The sequence below is a fragment of the Lepisma saccharinum genome, chromosome 3, assembly GCF_977018435.1.
Source record: "Lepisma saccharinum chromosome 3, izLepSacc3.1, whole genome shotgun sequence".
NCBI lineage: Eukaryota > Metazoa > Arthropoda > Insecta > Zygentoma > Lepismatidae > Lepisma > Lepisma saccharinum.
Window position 1 is genome coordinate 108,918,987 of NC_139231.1, and position 6,000 is coordinate 108,924,986.

Here is a 6,000-nt window from a genome sequence, read left to right on the forward strand (position 1 = left end):
GGAAGTGTAACGAAAAGCGCGTGCTCCAAATATGAAACGATCTGACAGTCTCTACTCCCTTGGAATTCTTGGAAGAGAAAGTTTCAGCCTCCATAATCTTCCATCCTAGAAACTTACCAAGTTTAGTCTTTCAAGTAAACTTTTATCTGTCGGTCTCGTGGTGGCGTGCATTAAATTTACGCATATTTATAAAGAAAGATGTAGTAAGTTCAGCACGAAGAAAAGCGAAAAAGTTGGCGTGATAGTATTGCTAATACCACAAAGATTCGGTGGAGTAAATCTTTGTCCGTAAGATTTTCTCCTCTTTGCAAAACAGTAATGCCACCATAAATAGCGATTAAATGTGAATCTGACAGTCTTACTTGTAATTATCAATTCTCTACAACATTTAATGTTATTTATTGCGACTGAAATACAATTAATTTGGGGGTAAGTGCCCTATCCCGCTGGCCTGTATGCTACCGAGATGTTACTTCGTAAAGCGTCACGTTTTGTAGTATTTGGTTGGTGTAACACCTAAAGACAGCTTATTTTCGGACCCTCTCTTGGTCGTAGCTATTTTATGAGTAGGGAGTGAAATTGAGGAAAATTCATATGCTTTCAACTTATTAATTCATTTCACTTGATTTGAATTGGTCTGTTGAAGTGTTGAAGTTAATTTTCTATCACGTTTTATTCGTTTACTGTTGTTGTTTGTGTTATTGTTGAATTGACAGTTATGGAATTTACGTTAAATGAAGAATATTCAATATGTGCAATAGAAAGCACTAAATTTCAGCTTTTAAATACGTAGGTCTATTGCCAGAGACGCCAACTTAAAATAGATTTTAGGGGCAGGTTGGAATCAACAATATTTTATATATATATATATATATATATATATATAATTTTCTGGGGCAGAAAACGCCTTGCCCCCTTCAAAGTCGGCGTCTACGTCTATTGGTCAGTGAGATACAATAATTTACAATTTTCCAACTTAATTTCAACGAGAATATTTTATCTTTACATGTTTTAAATTATTTTCTGTAACAATACTTTCTCATTTGACACAAATACGTAGATAGAAATATCGTCAACCCTTTTGTAGTGCCCAGAATGGTACGTACCAGGATCCCAGGTCATCTGCACCGAAAAAAACGAACCTACATCCGGCTTCCGCAAGCATCTAGGATCTAGCAACGAAAATTCTATTGTGGAGATAGATATGTAGTATCAAAGACAAGAGGCGGTGAAGACCCAGAAGATAACGATATGGGAGTAGATACAATTTTAAGATGCTCGTTGTTTTGAGATTGTACATATGTCGTGGAAGTTAACTGTGACATCGTGTTACCGAGCTCTTATTAATATTGATAAGGCAATAAACCTTGGGTAAAAGGTAAGAAACTACTTCTTCAGTTTTTTCATCACGTCATGAGAAGGCTCAGTGCATGTATAATCTAAGGAGAGTCTCAACCTTACCACCAAGGAGATTGTACAGGTTACAGTACCGCAGTAATCTAGACTCAGAAAGGAACGTCACAGTTTAGTAGTGCATATAAATGCATATTTTAGACTTCAGTGCATACTTGAGCTTAATACACATATAATTGCATATATTGGAAGTAATTATATTGTAAGCGTTCAAGTTTTCCCCTTGCAATTTTTATTCTGTATCAAAAGTAACCTATATCGCTTAACTGTTGGCTTAAGAACATTTCAAAACTAGAACTACTCTCTTTAGGGGGTTAATGATAACCATAGTTCCACCGATCAGCGACGGCTAAAAGAAATTAGTCACATTTCCAGTGTCCGTGACTGTACAAGGAACAGCAGCAGGGGTATAATCATTTATTGATTAGCTGCTGATACTACATCTTAGTAAATCTGGCTGTGTGTGTGTGAATTTTACGTGTGCGAGGGCATAAGACAACATTCTCCCTTCTACTTACTAATGTTTTGCCCTTATTCTTCAACATAATTTACTTTAACCTGTCTTCCCCAACCTGCAAATATTTCATGTAGTATATTGGTGCATGTGCTAGTTAGAAATTTGTAATACTGCTTCCACAGTGAATAGAAAGCGACTATTAGCTGACTACTGGTCCTGTACCGTCTAAGCTGCAAGCTTTGGGCTCCGGCTACGGAACGCTCGCAGGTTCGAGTCTCCTAAGGGAGGGGGGGGGTAACAACTTTTTCTGAGATTTCGACCTGTGAATGGGACCGGTGGCCACCCACCACCGTGATAAAATTGGGGAGCTACGGACGAATACCATAAACAGGTCACGGAAACCTACAACGGCTGGGGGTTCGTCGCTCTGACCACACGTCATCCCGTAAATGGTTGGATGATTTCCCACCTTGGTAGGTGGGAGTGAGGCTGGCAGTCGGTGGGTAGGTCCCCTCACGGGCTGTTGCGCCACGGTTTTACTGGGACTACTGTCTTTGTCGCATCAATACCAGTGTTTTTTCAGTGTATAGCGAAACTTTGACACCATTTTCAGGTTGGTTTCAGCCACTACTGAAACTTAGAGCCTTCTAAGGCGACGACGTTACCCTACGCCAACGGGGAGACATGCTTTATCCCGGAAATCACTGGAGCGAGAGAACGAAAGCCGGGCTCGACCAATGAACGCGTGCGAGCGAACACTTTGCGTGGAGGGGAAAACGACTGCAGCTCCCAGCTGGTCGTATCAGTGAGTACTGCTTCGCTCCGCCAACTTCCTTCCTATCCTCATACGTCGTGCCGGCGTCTTCTTATGTCCGAGTGACCCGGGTTCGATACTCGGTGGAGGCACATAGTGGTTCGGATCCCACTTTAAGCTGTAGGTCCAGTCCCGATTAGCCTTACTGTGCATAAAGTAGACTTAAAACACCAAATCAATCAATCAATTATGTCCGAATGAATAAAAAGTATTAAAAAAAACATTGTATGAATGTATGTATGTTCTCTCTCTGTGAATGTACCGGGAAATATGCACTGCTCACAAAAAGTTTGGAATATTGTTACATTAGGCAATAGGCAAGATCTTGTAATTCAACAACACATGGTATCTGTCTGCTGGACGTTCTCGTGCTCTCGCCGACATATGCCACCCTGGCTATCACCCAATTGTCGTCGCCTTGTAATCAAGGGGTCCCGTGTTCGATTCCCGGTGGAGACATATCGTGCTTCGGATTCCACTTTGAACTGCAGGTTCAGTCGCCTAATATAACAATATTCCAAACTTTTTGTGAGGAGTGTGTAACCGAGCACTCTGCCTGCCGTCAGATAACATCAACGGAATTAATTTTGCTGGGGTTCGAATTACATTCAATAAGCCGCAAATTTCCAAATGAATTAAATAGTGATTCTATTAACGGTTAGTTGAAAACAAAAGCAGTTCACGGAAAATATTTTTGGAATCTACAGTTAATTTCAATGAGCCTAAACATATTAATTTATTCCCTTATTCAATGCATCTGCAGTGAGAAGGTCATAAAAGTACAGTATAACAATACATATTTCACACTTGATCTGACACTCATTTGCGTGCAAATCTCACAGCAGGTGCTCATTCAGAAAATTTACGAGAATTTAATTCATCATAATTGACGTTAATTTACTGCCCATAGGCTATTTACGTATTTATGAGAAACAACCCAATTAGGATTTCGGTAATAGAGATCCATCGATGTTTCGCTCCCCAAGCATACGGAATTATTTAGTAGCTCGTATCAACTAAATCACATCCAATTAATTCTCTCAGCAACAAGTTTCCATAAGTGTGTGTTTCCGCGTGTTCGTGTATGTGCATTAGGGTGTATCGAAAAAAACCTTTTTTCGAAATGTTAAGGTGGCTAGTGCGGAAAAGTGGCCATTTGTGAACTAAACCACACCGGTGCGTACACCTTCATTATGTAGTATGTGTGGTTTAGGATCAAGAATGAACCATCGATAACTGACGGAGCCCGACACCTCTGGAATTTGATCCATTTGTCCCGATTTCTCCCACACCACTTGAGAGATCTGATTAATAGGGTCATTCAACAAAACGCATTCTTCGTCCATCCTGAAAATCTCCTGCTGGCTTTAATAACCGACCAAAACCCAGAAATAAGAAGTCTTGGTTGGCAAAGAATTAAGAAAGCAAGAGGATTGAAAAAAGGCAAAAGAATTCGCATCAATTTTAATGGAGACCAATACTATGACATGGTTGATTGGGCTTCATGCTCCCTCCATGAGCCTCCGTTGACCAATAATATTACAAATGAAGAAGTAGATGACTACATTAAAAACAAACAAATAGCGGAAATTCAAGACTTCCCCTGCCACACACAAGGAGTGGAGCGACTTGTGAAAATTATCACAGAGGCTGCTTCTTCCGTTTTCGGCGCCAGCGCATGTGATGTCTACATCAAAGCGAAATTGGAATCTAGAGAACATATGCCGACATTTCGAACAAAAAGTGACTATAAAGTTCAAGGAGAAAACTAGAAGAAAATCTTGGCCTGCCCCTTAGTAAAATTATGTTTGCCAACGTTGGAAGCGGCCCCGGCGTCCACCCAGCGTCGAATAACATAGGTACCCGGGGAAACCCTGGGGGGTAAAGGCGGTCAGGGGCGTGGTGCTGATCACATCACCCCCACTCACGACCGGATCAAGAAAGTGTGAGGCGTTACCCCCGCACCCCCTATACGCCTTCATGGCGTGGTGCTAAGCACAGGGGAACACTTTACCTTTTTTTTTTTAACATGGGTGGAGCTCGCAGTCCAGCCACCTCCTCGTGGTGAGCTCTGGGTTATTTTCAAAGCATAATAAGTTATGAAAATAAGCGAAGCGCTGGACAGTAATTGAGGAACTGTTAGCAATTAGAAAGCCAAAATATTTTATTTAGTCTTTTATATCGGAAAACTTTCGAATAAAACACAGTCGAAACCAATTGGAAACCATCAATAGAAAAAATGGAGTTTTTAGCCTTAAATTGACAATTTTTGACCAAAAGCATACGCAAACAGCATAGGAAACCACCCCTAAGGCACGAATGTAACATATTTGCCATAAACAAAACAATAAACGACCATAATGCAGAAAAAAGACATGAAATAGCCAAATAATGACATTTTTGTGAAATTGTTGTGCGTGTTGCATAACCAAATCACGGTCAAAACTTCAAGGTCAATGCGCGCCACCTAAACGACCTCCAAAAAATCTGAAAAAAATCAGACGTGTTTTTGGTCACAAATGACCATTTTTCCGCACTAGCCACCTTAACATTTCGAAAAAAAGTTTTTTTCGATACACCCTAATGTGCATCATAGGCGTGCGTATGGAGGAGCAAGGAGGCAGTTGCTTCCTAATATTTTCACCTAGAAAATTAGTGTAAATATCTTATCGTCTTTATTAACAACATTATACTCTTTAAAATATGATGCATTTTCAAACCGATTTAAGTTCCCAGCAACGAGAAGAAGGGAGCATTATATCTTATGTAATTAGACTACGCTACTTCGTTCCATTGCAAATTCCTTGTTCTTAACACGCTCACATACTTTCTTACTTAGTTATGTTACCACTATCTAGCTGCAGAAAAAATGCTCTTACATTGGAAGTTAATATATTGTAGTTCGGCTTTCCTTTACTTGGAGTAAATATGAGTTGAATTTCCGCATCAGAGGTACTATTCTGGGAAGCTTAAAAGTCCTGGAAAAGTTAGGGAATTAGTTTTTCTGGAAATGTCAAGGAAATTTAGTGTGTTTCTAGAAAAATCAACATTTTTGTGGCAGTATTCTGAAAGTAGGTTTTTGAACAAACAAGCAAAAGCAATAATCTTTATACTTGTTGTGGAGAAACTATACTTCAGTTTTATATGCTGAGTATTGCCGGAAGTTATAGTGGAAATTGTATATTAAATACTGTAGAAGAAAGGCATGTTTTGAACCATTTTCATGTGGAAATCCACTATGAATAGGTATCTCACGTTCCGTTTGCAATTTTTGGATTGTGTTTGGTAGATGTTAGAATTAATACAGATTTTATCA